The following is a 14,897-nucleotide window of genomic DNA, read 5'->3' as shown; positions in this document are numbered from 1 at the left end:
AACCGCCAGGGCGGCACAAGAAGCAGGGTGGCAATGGCGGAAGCCACCAGGATTCTTCGGTGGGCGGAGAATCACGTGCAAGCACTGTCCGCAGTGTTCACTCCGGGAGTGGACAACTGGGAAGCAGACTTCCTCAGCAGACACGACATCCACCCGGGAGAGTGGGGACTTCATCAGGAAGTCTTCACGCAGATTGCAAATCGATGGGAACTGCCACAGGTGGACATGATGGCGTCCCGCCTTAACAAAAAGCTAAAAATGTATTGCGCCAGGTCAAGGGACCCTCAGGCGATAGCTGTGGACGCACTAGTAACACCGTGGGTGTTCCAGTCGGTCTATGTGTTTCCTCCTCTTCCTCTCATACCCAAGGTGCTGAGAATCGTAAGAAAAAGAGGAGTGAGAACAATACTCATTGCTCCGGATTGGCCAAGAAGGACTTGGTACCCGGAACTGCAAGAAATGCTCACAGAGGACCCATGGCCTCTGCCTCTCAGACAGGACCTGTTGCAACAGGGGCCCTGTCTATTCCAAGACTTACCGCGGCTGCGTTTGACGGCATGGCGGTTGAACGCCGGATCCTAGCGGAAAAAGGCATTCCGGATGAAGTTATTCCTACGCTGATAAAGGCTAGGAAGGACGTGACAGCAAAGCATTATCACCGTATATGGCGAAAATATGTTGCTTGGTGTGAGGCCAGGAAGGCCCCTACAGAGGAATTCCAGCTGGGCCGATTCCTGCACTTCCTACAGTCAGGAGTGACTATGGGCCTAAAATTAGGGTCCATAAAGGTACAGATTTCGGCCCTATCCATTTTTTTTCAAAAAGAACTGGCTTCACTTCCTGAGGTTCAGATGTTAAAGGAGTGCTGCATATTCAGCCCCCTTTTGTGCCACCAGTGGCGCCTTGGGATCTTAACGTAGTGTTGGGTTTACTGAAATCCCACTGGTTTGAGCCACTTAAGACCGTGGAGCTATAGTATCTCACGTGGAAAGTGGTCATGCTGTTGGCCTTAGCTTCAGCTAGGCGTGTGTCAGAATTGTCGGCTTTGTCATGTAAAAGTCCCTATCTGGTTTTCCATATGGATAGGGCAGAATTGCGGACTCGTCCGCAATTTCTGCCAAAGGTGGTGTCATCTTTTCATTTGAACCAACCTATTGTGGTGCCTGCGGCTACTCGTGACTTGGAGGATTCCAAGTTGCTGGACGTAGTCAGGGCTTTGAAGATTTATGTAACCAGAACGGCTGGAGTCAGGAAGACTGACTCGCTGTTTATTCTGTATGCATCCAACAAGCTGGGTGCTCCTGCTTCAAAGCAAACTATTGCTCGCTGGATCTGTAACACGATTCAGCAGGCGCATTCTGCGGCTGGATTGCCGCATCCAAAGTCAGTGAAAGCCCATTCCACAAGGAAGGTGGGCTCTTCTTGGGCGGCTGCCCGAGGGGTCTCGGCATTACAGCTTTGCCGAGCTGCTACTTGGTCGGGTTCAAACACATTTGCAAAATTCTACAAGTTTGATACCCTGGCTGAGGAGGACCTTGTGTTTGCCCATTCGGTGCTGCAGAGTCATCCGCACTCTCCCGCCCGTTTAGGTGCTTTGGTATAATCCCCATGGTCCTTACGGAGTCCCCAGCATCCACTAGGACGTTAGAGAAAATAAGATTTTTCTCACCGGTAAATCTATTTCTCGTAGTCCGTAGTGGATGCTGGGTGCCCGTCCCAAGTGCGGATTTTCTGCAATACGTGTATATAGTTATTGCTTAATAAAGGGTTATGTTGTGTTCGGCATCCATTGGTTGATGCTCGGTTGTTTGTTCATACTGTTAACTGGGTAAGTTTATCACAAGTTATACGGTGTGATTGGTGTGGCTGGTATGAGTCTTACCATGGATTCCAAAATCCTTTCCTTGTAATGTCAGCTCTTCCGGGCACAGTTTCCTTAACTGAGGTCTGGAGGAGGGGCATAGAGGGAGGAGCCAGTGCACACCAGTAGTACTAAATCTTTCTTAGAGTTTCCAGTCTCCTGCGGAGCCCGTCTATTTCCCATGGTCCTTACGGAGTCCCCAGCATCCACTACGGACTACGAGAAATAGATTTACCGGTGAGTAAAATCTTATTTTTAGGCCCGCATCCACCCCTGCTTGCAGAAAATGGAGAAAACGGCCCAGCTGAAATTCTTCCGTAGGAGCCTCCTTGGATTCACACCAAGACACATATTTTCTCCAAATACGGTGATAAGGTTTCGCCGTTATCTCTTTTCTAGCCTGAAGCAGTGTGGGAATGACTTCACCGGAAATACCCTTTCGGGCTAGGATCCGGCGTTCAACCTCCAAGCCGTCAAACGAAGCCGCGGTAAGTCTTGGTACACGCACGGCCCCTGCTGTAACAGATCCTCTCGTAGAGGAAGAGGCCAGGGATCTCCTATGAGCAATTCCTGAAGATCTGGATACCAGGCCCTCCTTGGCCAGTCTGGAACAATGAGGATTGCATGAACCCTTGTTCTTCTTATGATCTTTATCACTTTTGAAATGAGTGGAATCGGAGGGAACACATATACCGACTGAAACACCCACGGTGTCACTAGGGCGTCCACCGCTATTGCTTGAGGGTCCCTCGACCTGGAACAATATCTCGGAAGTTTCTTGTTGAGGCGAGACGCCATCATGTCTATTTGAGGAATTCCCCAATGACTTGTCACTTCTGCAAAGACCTCTTGATGAAGACCCCACTCTCCTGGATGGAGATCGTGTCTGCTGAGGAAGTCTGCTTCCCAGTTGTCCACACGTGGAATGAAGACCGCTGACAGAACGCTTACATGCCTTTCCGCCCAGCGGAGAACTTTTGTGGCTTCTGCAATTGCCGCTCTGCTCTTCGTTCCGCACTGGCGGTTTACATACGCCACTGCTGTTATGTTGTCTGACTGACTCAAGACGGGCAGATCGCGAAGAAGATGTTCCGCTTGTAGAAGGCCGTTGTAAATTGCCCTTAATTCCAGAATGTTTATTTGTAGACAAGCTTTCTGGCTTGACCATTTTCCCTGGAAATTTTCCCCCTATGTGACTGCACCCCAGCCTCGGAGACTCGCATCCGTGGTCACCAGGATCCAGTCCTGGATCCCGAATCTGCGTCCCTCTAGGAGGTGCGAGCTGTGCAGCCACCACAGGAGTGAGATTCTGGTCTTGGAAGACAGGATTATCTGTCAGTGCATGTGCAGATGGGATCCATGTGTCCAACAGGTCCCACTGAAACACTCTGGCATGGAATCTGCCAAACTGAATGGCCTCGTAGGCCGCCACCATCTTCCCTAGCAACCGAGTGAATCGACACTCTTGCTGGCTTCAGAATCTGTTTGACCAGGTTCTGAATTTCCAGAGCCTTTTCCACTGGAAGAAAAACTCTCTGTAATTCCGTGTCCAGAATCATACCCAAGAACGACAGCCTTGTCGTCGGAACCAACTGTGATTTTGGCAAGTTTAGGAGCCAACCATGTTGTTGCAGAATTGTCAGGGAGAGTGTCATGCTCTGCAGTAATTGTTCCTTGGACCTCGCTATTATCAGGAGATCGTCCAAGTACAGGATAATTGTGACTCCTTGCTTGCGCAGGAGAACCATCATTTCCGCCATAACTTTGGTGAAAACCCTCGGAGCCGTGGACAGACCAAACGGCAACGTCTGACATTGGTAATGACAATCCTGAACGGCAAACCTCAGGTAAGCCTGACGTGGAGGATATATGGGAACGTGTAAGTAGGCATCCTTTATGTCGACTGACACCATAAAATCCCCTTCCTCCAGACTGGAGATCACTGCTCTGAGTGACTCCATCTTGAATTTGAATTTTCTTAGATAGAAATTGAGGGATTTTAAGGTCAGAATTGGTCTGACCGAGCCATCTGGCTTCGGGACCACGAACAGGCTCGAATAAAAGCCTTCTCCCTGTTGTGACGTGGGGACCGTGACAATCGCTAGATTTTGACATAGCTTTTGTATAGCACCGCATACCACCTCCCTGTCCGGAAGAGAAACTGGTAAGGCTGATTTGAAAAATCGTTGAGGGGGCACGTCTTGAAATTCCAGCTTGTACCCTTGGGACACTATTTCTAATACCCATGGGTCTAGGGCCGAACGAACCCAGAAATGACTGAAGAGTCGGAGACGTGCCCCCACTGGTGCGGACTCCCGCAGAGGAGTCCCAGCGTCATGCGGTGGATTTGGTAGAAGCCGGAGAGGACTTCTGCTCTTGGGAACCTGCCACAGCCGGTGAACTTTTTCCCTTTCCTCTTCCTCTAGAAGCAAGGAAGGAAGACCCTCGTCCTCTTTTGTATTTATTGGGCCGAAAGGACTGCATCTGATAATGGTGTGCTTTCTTTTGTGGTGCAGGCACAAAAGGTAAAAATGATGACTTACCCGCGGTAGCCGTAGATACCAGGTCAGCGAGGCCGTCACCAAACAAGACACCACCTTTATACGGCAGAGACTCCATAGCCTTCTTAGAGTCAGCATCAGCATTCCATTGATGAATCCACAATGCTCTCCTAGCTGAGACTGCCATAGCATTGGCCCTTGATCCCAAAAGGCCAATGTCCCTCGCAGCTTCCTTAAGGTAGGCTGCAGCATCCCTGATATGACCCAGTGTCAAAAGAATGCTATCCCTATCCAGGGTATCTAACTCAGATGACAAGTTATCTGCCCACTTTTCGATGGCGCTACTCACCCACGCCGAAGCAACTGCAGGTCTGAGTAGCGTACCCGTGGTGACATAAATGGATTTCAATGTATTTTCCTGCTTACGATCCACAGGTTCCTTTAGGGCTACCGTGTCAGGAGACGGAAGCGCCACCTTTTTGGACAGTCATGATAGAGCTTTGTCCACAGTGGGGGGTGACTCCCATTTTTCCCTATCCCCAGAGGGGAACGGATATGCCACCGGAATTCTCTTGGGTATCTGAAACTTCTTGTCAGGATTTTCCCAAACCTTTTCAAAAAGAGCATTCAGTTCATGAGAGGGAGGAAACGTTACCTCAGGTTTCTTTCCTTTAAACATACAGACCCTTGTATCAGGAACAGCAGTGTCCTCCGTGATATGTAACACGTCTTTTATCGCCACAATCATGTACTGAATGCTTTTAGCCAGTTTTGGATTTAATCTGGCATCACTACAGTCGACACTGGAGTCAGAGTCCGTGTCTGTATCTGCTATCTGGGTAAAAGAACGCTTTTGTGACCCCGAGGGGGCCTGAACTTGTGACAACACATCCTCCACGGATTTCTTCCATGCCTGGGTCTGAGACTCAGACTTATCCAATCTTTTATTTAATAGAGCCACATTCGCATTCAAAGCACTCAAAACATTTACGCAATCAGGCGTCGGCGTGCCGACAGGGTCACTCCCACAGTCGTTTCTTTCCCTAATCCAGTCTCCTCCTGGGAAGAGCACTCAGCCTCAGACATGCCGACACACGTGTACCGACACCACAAACACACTGGGCATATAGGGGACAGACCCACAGTAAAGCCTGTCAGAGAAACACAGAGGTAGTGTGCCAGCTCACAACCCAGCGCCTATCCCGGTTCTGAAACTTTTTATATAATGCCTCAGACCTGTTAGCGCTTTTATATCATTAATCCAGCACCAAATTAACTGTGCCCCCCCCCCCCCCCCCCCTGTTTTGCACCCTGTTACTTGATACAGCAGTGTTGAGGAGGGACCAGCGTCTCTACAGTTCTGTGAAGAGAAAATGGCGCTGATGAGAGCTGTGAGGGCCAAGCCACGCCCCCTTAATGGCATGCTTCAGCCCCGCTATTTTTCAAATTATTTATACTGGCGGGAGTAAGGATTTAGTGCCTAGGCATTTAAATACCACATAGCCAGTCTCAAAATGAGGATTTTATGCTGCCCAGGATGCCCCCCCCCCCGCGCCCTGTAGTGCCGCTGTGTGTGTGGGAGCATGGCGCGCAGCGCGGCCGCTGTGTGTTACCTCAAAGCCGTCACTGAAGTCTTCTGATCTTCTTCTACTCACCCGTCTTCTGACTTCTGGCTCTGTAAGGGGGGTGACAGCGGGCTCCGGGAACGAGCATCTAGGCGTACCTAGCGTTCAGACCCTCAGGAGCTAATGGTGTCCTGTAGCCTAAGATGCAGAGCCTTGAAACTCACAGAAGTAGGTCTGCTTCTCTCCCCTCAGTCCCACGATGCAGGGAGCCTGTTGCCAGCAGGTCTCCCTGAAAATAATAAACCTAACAAAAGTATTTTTTCAGAGAAACTCAGGAGAGCTCCTCAGTGTGCATCCAGTCTCACTGGGCACAGATTCTAAACTGGAGACTGGAGGAGGGGCATAGAGGGAGGAGCCAGTTCACACCCCTTTTAAAGTCTTAAAGTGCCCATGTCTCCTGCGGATTCCGTCTATACCCCATGGTTCTTGAAGTGTCCCCAGCATCCTCTAGGACGTAGGAGAAAAAAATAAATAATGAGATGTAGATAAGAAAAATGTGAGAAAGGAAAACACCTCCACTTTTAATTTTTAGAAACATTTGTAAATCTACCTCCTGAAATCTGACAGTGAACAATTGAGCACTCACTATTATGTCAGATGACAATGTGAACGCACTCAAATCAAGACACAGGAGGCAGTGGTGGGGTGAAAATTGCAAGTCATATTTATGTCCACATTACTGTCTATATAACTTGTGCTGTGTGCATTACTGGCCACATGACTTCTGATGTGCTATTTACGCTATTGAGAACATTATTTGGCCTTCTTTCAATATCAAATGCATTGCTCCCGGCGCCTCAGCGCTACAGAGAGGTGGAGAGACGAGCGTCCCAAGCTGCCGGGCTGAAGGAGGGAGGCGCTGCGCCTCTGCTGCCCACTGGCCACATCCTTGGAGACCGGGAAAGCTGGCTCCCAGTGCAGCAGTAGAAAGGGCTGATGTGCCACATTAAGGGGGGTGAGCCGCAGTCCAGATCACCTCCGGAGAGCTGTGGCGAGGCACTAAGGTTGTCTCGCCAGCTACCTTGCAGACCAGTGGGGATTCGTCAACACCACCCAGGTGTGGTAAGACAGCGTGTCTACGAATAAAGAGCAGAACCGTGCTTCCAGACACCACGGCAAAGAGGAGTCTGGTGGTGGCAGCATAGTACCCGCTCACTGCGCAGTGGATGGAGTCAGTAACAGGCGGTTACTGACGGTAAGCGGGAATCCCTTATTTGGCAAGGTCCTGTGTGACCTAAACACCATTCCGTGACTGGGGTGGGACGCGAGGTGGTGATGGCTTTTGTACGGAACCGCACGGTCACAGAAATGGCACAGCAGTGTGATAATCCCAGGCGGCTTTTCGGTCACCCGTTTGGAGAAGCAGAGTTACTCAGGAGAGAAGTAACTGCAGCACAGGAGAACGCACAAGATGGCGGACTTCAGCGGAATGTCTAAGGACGATCTGGAGATCATATGTCGGCAGAAGGGTGTGGATATCCCTTTCAATGCGTCCAGAAGCATAATGAGGGCGGCACTCGTGAGCTTTGAGGAGTCCCACAGGGCGAAGGTAGAGAGCGCTGAGGACGTCAGCATCAAAGAGGACGGCCCACCAGTGGACCTTCGTATGGAACCGGTGAGACCCACAAGCCCCACCCTCTCTCACAGCAGCCATGTTTCCCAGCAATACCTAGCAGGGCCAGGATCCCAATGCCCCAGGGGGGGCGGCACGGTTAGCCTAGCGGATCAGCTATCGAAATTGGGGGAAAGGGCAACGGAGCAAGAGCGCTTGATCATCATCCAGATGTGGGGTGATGAGCGGGCACTGAGAGCCGTTGTCTGCTGCTGCACACAGATCGGGACGTATAAAGTTTGCCAAGTTTGCTGACGGTAATGGGGACATTTACAAAATTTTGAAAGGACTTGCAAACTACATGATTTACCCACGTCGGAGTGGGTGAGACACCTTGTGCCCACTCTGCATGGAGAGGCCTTGGAGGCCTATCGAGGAGTGGTCACGGAGGACTGTAAGGATTACGACGAAGTCGCAAAGGCCCTCCAGCGATTCTTCATCACTCCCGAGTACTTCAGTAAAAAGTTCCGGGACTTGCCAAGAACCCTAACAGCACCCATGAGCAGTTCGCCACCCAGCAGCGGCAGTACGTGGTGCAGTGGGTGAAGGATTCTGAAGCCACTACATGGGACACACTGATAGATCTGATCTGCAGAATGCAATTCTATTGCAGGTGCACCCCAGAAGTGAAGGAGTGGGTGCTAGACCGGGAGCCACCCAACTTAAAGATGGCTGCCCAGCTAGCAGACAAGTATGTGGCAATTCGGCCACATGAGCAGTAACGCCCGACGAGCAGCCATCCCCAAAGGACTGTACCACCAGGGGGGACACCCCTCTTCAGCTCATCACCCCCAAAAACAAGCATCTTCCAACCCGGTTGCTTTTGGCCAGCAACAGCACCGCAGCGTCCCTGCAAGTGATCAGAGACCATCGGTGCCACGACTTGAGAAGAAGTGCTATGGCTGTGGGAAAATTCACATCTGAGGATGAACTGTTCTGCACTACAAGTACCCCAGACTAGTGTCCCAAATCCGAGCGCTGGAGCCCGGCTCACTTGTTTAACGAGTGGAGATGAGCCGACAAACTGTTCCCCCTCCAGTCAGTCCAATGGAGTGTGGCGAGAAACAGGTGCCTTCTGCAGAGAGTCACTTGCATGGCCAAATGCCCCTACACAATATGTGGAGGCACCTGCAGCTGATCCACGTGGGACCCCTGCAGGGGGAAGGCCTAAGAAACTCTGGTGCCTCAATCACTGTAGTGAGCTCTCACCTTATCGATCCTGCTGCAGTATTGCAGAGTCGCATGCCAAGATCACCATAGCAGATTGAATGGAGAAAGAGGTTCCCATGGCAAGAGTCTACCTGGACTGGGGAGCTGGACCAGAGTTGCGAGAAGTTGCTGTCATGGATGGTCTCCCAACTGATGTGGTCCTAGGAAATTATCTGGGTGGTGGGATCGTCACCACTTTTCCTGCGCCATTCCCCGATGTCAATTTCCACAACCATGTTGACATCAGCTACTCCAGCACAGCACAGCCCAGAGGAAAAAAAGACTACAACTGCTAGACAACTGCCAGCACAGCTAACCACAGCATAATGATGCCCAATGATGCTCCTGACCCAAGTGGTTTGCCAACTCCGGTGGTGAGTATGAGAAACCACACTGACCTTTCGGTAACTGACCCTAGTCATCCCAACCTAGATCGCCCTGTAGAGTGTCCCAATATAGGAGAGATTGAGGGGCGCAGGCAGGAGTTTAGGGATGCTCAACTCTCTGACTCATTCCTGGAAGGCATGAGGGGCCAAGCTGGCAGCGACATTGACAGGGTGGGGACAGGAAGTGTGACCTGGCGGGAAGAATTAAAGTACAGAGTAGCCAGGAAAGTGGGAGGGGATAGACCAGATAGGGAACGTGTCCAACTGGTCCCCTCAGGGAGCTTTCCTGCGCAACCGGTAACGGTTGCCCACAAAACCCCTTTGGACAGCCACCGGAGATAGGCCGTACCCTGAAGTGCCCGACACAGAGCTTACCCTGGTCTGGAATGTCGGATGATGCCCAGACCAACTGTAAGGCTGGTGCCATGCGTTGGCAGGTGGGGCACTCCAGCGTTTGTGTTGTCACTGGGCCTCTACCCATAGGAGAACCCGTAGAGCAAGTTGCTGTGGAGACAGGCAGGTCCTCTGCCTGTGCCCAGTAGTTTGAGGAAGACACTCAGTCTCCCTGTAGTGGATGCCACACGGGATCCAGAGGCTGATGGTCTGGTTGCCATCATTGTGGTACAGGTAATGGACAAGGAGGTAATAGCAGACCTCAGTGACAGGGTAGGTTTCCTGAGTCATAGGTCGACAGAGAAGGATTGGAGGGCAGGTCTGACAGTTAGTACAGCCAGATGCCAGATAGGAATGGCAGAGGTGCAGTGCATGGGGCACCGTGTGGGAGGAGACAGGCGTAGGCCCAAACCAGAGGCAAAAAAAGAGGCTCTCCCCGATCCACATCACCCAGACCAGTACTGACCTTAGAACCTGTAAGGCCCTATGGACACGTTATCACTGACTTTAGTTCTGTAGTGAATCCCCTTACGGAGATGACTATGAAGGGCGTTCCCAAGTCAGTGGACTTTGCATCCACTTGTGAGTTGTCATTCCAGTCATTGAAGGAGGCTCTGGTACCCCCTCCAGTGCTGATGGCGCACATCGTTGACCAGGACATTGTGGTACGAACGACTGCGCCACTGCATGAACTGGGAGCAGTACTGAGCCAGGAGGAGCCATATGGACAGGAGCACCCTGTGGCCTGTTTGAGCAGAATACTGCTATGGTGGGAGGTGGGGTATGCCACAACTGGGACACCATGGGTGGCACTTGTGTGTACATTGGACCCTTTTTGGCACCATTGGTGCAACTGGCCCCCCACCGTGGTGACTTACCACCCACCTGTCAGGTGGTTTCCTTGGGGAAAATTGCCAGACTGTTGTGGTGGAGACTTGGACTTCATGTGGACTATTTGAAGATTGTGCACCCACGCAGAAAGGCCCACTGCAATATGGATGGACTGTCTAGGCCGGAGCCTAAACCCCCCAGGTAGCGTCTCCTTCGCCCCAAGAGACTGTGGGACCAGGAGACAAATCGTTGGGATATGACTCTCTGGATTTCCCACTTGAATTGGGGGGGAGTAGTGTGGCCGGAGCGCCCCTGCCGCATGTGTAATGGTGGCCGCGGTACTGAAGAGGTTAAACCTCAGTGCCTGCCACCATTTTGAGGCCAATGGGCGCCTGGTGCCACTTTTAAATATGCACTGGTGCTAGGCGCCATCTTTGGAATGCATTGAGGCACTATGTGCCGGGTATTTAAAATGTATATTTTAAAAAAATGGCTTTGATGTGCCGCGGTCCTGGACCGCTCCGGCAGCCACGGCGATGTGTGTTAACCCCCCAGTGTGCTGCACTTGGGGGAGAAGGGGGAGCCGCTGCAGCCGCGAGACCCGCTCCATCTGCAGCGCTCAGTGCCGACTGCCGGGGTCTGGCGCCTGCAGCAGTGAGACTAACCCTTCGGTGCACCGCCACACAGCCCACCGGGCATCCCAAGCTACCGGGCTGAAGGGGGGAGCCACTGCGCCTCTGCTGCCCACTGGCTACATACTGAGAGACCGGGGAAGCCGGCTCCCAGTGTTGCAGTGGAAGGGGCTGATGTGCCACATTAAGGGGGGTACGCCGCAGCCCGGATCACCTCCGGAGAGCTGCGGCGAGGCACTAAGGTTGAGAGCTGCCCTGGAGGTAAGGGGGCATCCTGGCGCAAGGCAGCCGCTGCAACAGGAGAACCAAGCCCCGGAGCTGCAGGGCTGTGAGCGCCCAAGCACTTCAGGGCTGTTAAGGGAACCCAGCGCTGAGCACACAAAAAGTAAAAATGTGTAAAGTAAAATATATATTATGTTGTGAAGCACTGAGCCTGGGATAGCAGATCCCCCAGCTGCAGTGCCTGGGTATGTGGAGCCTATGCAGGGCACAGGCTCAGAGTGTATTTAAAATGAAACGTGTACAATGTGTTTAAATGTGCTTTATGTAAAAATGCACTTACTGGTGGTTGTGTTCCAAGAGGAGGGGGAATCCATTACTGTCCAGGCTTGTTGGATTCACTCAGTCCTTTTCCCCAAAAACGGAATGCCTTCGCCTCTGGCCTCCCACATGAAAGTAGCATGGGGAGAGAGAGGAGCAGCTCAGCTTCCCAGCAAGCTGAGTGGTTTTCTGGAGCTCCATAGGGATCACCCTCTGTGGGCAGGAAACCCTGGCAGGGAATCTAGGCTGCTCATCTCTGGAGCCCGATTTCAGGCTGGAGATGGTGAGCTGGGTCCCCGGGCAGATTCCTGGAAGTATTTTAGGCGGGAAAACTTCCCCTTAGCCTGGACTGAGCGTGACCGGGGAGTGTACCAACCTTCCAGGATGGGACAGTGAAAGGAGAGTGACCACTCCCCACTGTCCATAGAGGACAATGGTAGCTGTGCATGTGGCCAAGGCATGCACAGCACATGGGGATGAGCCCGTAATGTGCAAAGTTGCGCACAAGTGCACTGCGGGCAGTGCACATGCTCAAACCACCCAAATGCAGCCACTGTGTTCAGACGCGCGTCTGCATTTGGGTCTAGATGACGCGCCAAACATTTTAATTATTTATTTCTCTGCACCTTCACCTAGGGGTCAGCAGCCTTTAAGCTCTTATACATGGCCACCACCTCCTCAGGGCTTCCTCTGGCATCTTCTTTGATCCTCACCTGGGAGGGGCCATGGCAACGTGAGCCCTTTTGCATTGGCCATCACCCACTCAGGACTACAGAATCTTCATGAGCACTTGCCAGCTACCCTCCACCATCGGACAGCCTTCCTCCTTTCTCACGCTGACTAATATAGCCAGCTCAAGGGGGCGGGGCAGTGACATGGTGAGCCGCAATTGGATCACCACAGCCATGCAGAATTTCACCACAGCCATGCCGAATTTTAAAAATGGCACAAGTGTTCCCTTCCCGGGATTCAGGAGAGGAACACTCTGGCACCATACAGACCCATGCACCCTACCTACGGACACCAGTGCTACCACCATAAAGTATGTACACCGGCGCCCGCTTGCAACCCCCCCCCCCCCCCCAAACACACACACACACACTATCGCCCTCTCCCCTACAGAAGCCCTGCTCAGTGTATTGGCGACAGGGCCGGTTCTGGCAGCAATAGGGGGCGTGGCTTCATACAGGGGGTGTGGTCATTTACGCCCCCTGTACAGACTGAAATGATGTGCGGTAGCGTCTAGTTCCCTTCGTGGAGAGGACCTTTGCTGTGCGGTGCGCGATGACGTCATCGCGCACCGCACAGTAAAGGACCTCTCCACGAAGGGAAACTAGACGCGTACGCGTCTAGTTTCCCTTCACAGCGGCAGCGGGGGGGGCAGCGGCCAGCGGCAGCAGGGGGCAGCGGGGGGCACACAGCAGCAGCGGATCTTGCCCTGGTGCGGCGCCCTCCGGATGGCGCCCTGTGCCCTCCGGAAGGGGGCGCCCCGGGCAAAAGTCCTGCTTGCCCGTGACAAGATCCGCCACTGATTGGCGACACAGTTGGCCTATTGGCCGGTCCTCACTGTATATTAGAGAAAAAAAAGCCCTGATAAATCATGAGTTTTAAACATGTTTACTTTTGATTGGGATTACTTTTTGATCAGGATCGCCAGTAGGGGGAGCCCATACATCACCGATTTATTGTGACCATCAATAGAACTGAGAATTGCCACATTTATCGTAGATGTATGGGAGCCTTAAGGCAGGGTGTAGTATGCAAATTACGTAGCTATAGCCATTGCATATCTGTTAATAGTAACTTAATCTGTGTAAACAGCCTGTAATAATTTCTTCCAACATTGGTGACATAAAATTGAGAGCTAAACAAGCCGACCCTCATCCTCCCAAACCACATTCCCTCCAGCTCAGCGTCACTGACAAAGATCACATTCAGCAATGTCATATGAAACAAGTAGGCAAAGTTAGTTTGTTAACATTGGCAAAGCACATCTAAAAGAAAGTACAGAGAGATTATTAAGGGTAGCAGGTTCTCTTATTAAAATATTTGACAGTGCTTTACTGGCAAAACATTGCTATGACAAATACTATGTATGTACTCTGTATATGGTGCTGCCTGTCACTGAGGGCTTACTGATCCTGAGGCTGTAAGTATCACAGAGAATAACGAGCTCATCTGGAGCATCCTTCATTTTTAAAACACATCTATTGCAGCATAACTAGATATTAAGATTTATCAGGATATAATATGTAATACAATATTATACTTCATCTTTAACTTACCTCTGCCTTTTGCAGTGCAACGTAGAAAATGAAAGTAAAAGTATCATGTTTCCTGAAAGGGGTGCGGCTTTCTGCTTTCTGAAAAAAAATGTTACCTAGGCAAACTATGGGGGTTATTCAGGTTGGTTAGCAAACAAACAAATTAGCAACTGGGCAAAACCATGATGCACTGCAGGTGGGGCAGATGCACACCGGAAAGGGTGTAGGGCCCGGGATTCTGGTTGTCTGCATTGTCAGCAGTTGGGATTCTGGTATCTGTATCCACTATCCTGACTGCGGGCAAATTAACTGCATACCGTTTGGGTCCCTTTTTTTTATTAGAGATATGCACAAATCCTCAAGTGTTTCTTGATTTGTTTTAAAATTGATAAAAACATCTAAAATCATGTAATTTGGACCTGTCATATAGAGCCTTTATAGTATTATTAATATCCGGCCTGATTCATTGACGGTCGCTATGGCGACTGCACCTGCGATTGTACACACTAAGGATGTGCGAAATTATTTAAGGATGGAGAGGCCGACTTACCGGCACCCCGACTTGACCAACCAAATAACTGAGACGAGAACACTTTACTTTGGGCAATTGAAATCGGTCACAGCTTTATTTATTACATAAATCACAACCAAACAATTGCAGGGTAAGCAAAAAGGGAAGCGGTGCGCAAAGGCTCTTCCAACGTTGTACCACCTGGGGCGTGCCCGTCCCCACCTTTGGGGGTACGCGGCCATGCCCCTACAATTTTGGTACCACCCGGGGCGTGCAAGTCCCCACCTTGGGGGAACGCACCCACGCCCCCTACTATTTTGGGACCAGCTACCATCCGCACAGCACCCTCACCTGGCGCGCAACCCGTATGGCCCCTGTCGTATTATTGCTGGAACCACGTGGAGGTAAAAGGACCCTCTCTCCTCCTGCAGCCTGCTTTTAACACTGGCTGCCCCCTCCCCTACAAACAGCCCTGCTAACCCCTGGTTGGCCAGACCGGCCAGGTGCCGGACAAAGGAGCGAGGGGGGTAAA

General features: G+C 51.5%; 1 long non-coding RNA gene across 1 annotated transcript in view; it reads right to left on the bottom strand.

Annotated features, from left to right (window-relative positions):
- LOC134986726 (uncharacterized) overlaps positions 1-13,962 on the bottom strand; it is a 32,624-nt gene extending 18,662 nt beyond the window's left edge. Inside the window, exon 1 of the long non-coding RNA XR_010192558.1 lies at positions 13,876-13,962. This is a non-coding gene — a long non-coding RNA (uncharacterized LOC134986726). The remainder of the gene's footprint in view (positions 1-13,875) is intronic.
- Between the last annotated feature and the right edge of the window lie 935 nt (positions 13,963-14,897).

This window comes from Pseudophryne corroboree, chromosome 2 (genome assembly GCF_028390025.1).
Source record: "Pseudophryne corroboree isolate aPseCor3 chromosome 2, aPseCor3.hap2, whole genome shotgun sequence".
Classification (NCBI taxonomy): Eukaryota; Metazoa; Chordata; class Amphibia; order Anura; family Myobatrachidae; genus Pseudophryne; species Pseudophryne corroboree.
This window is presented reverse-complemented; position numbering and strand designations above follow the sequence as displayed.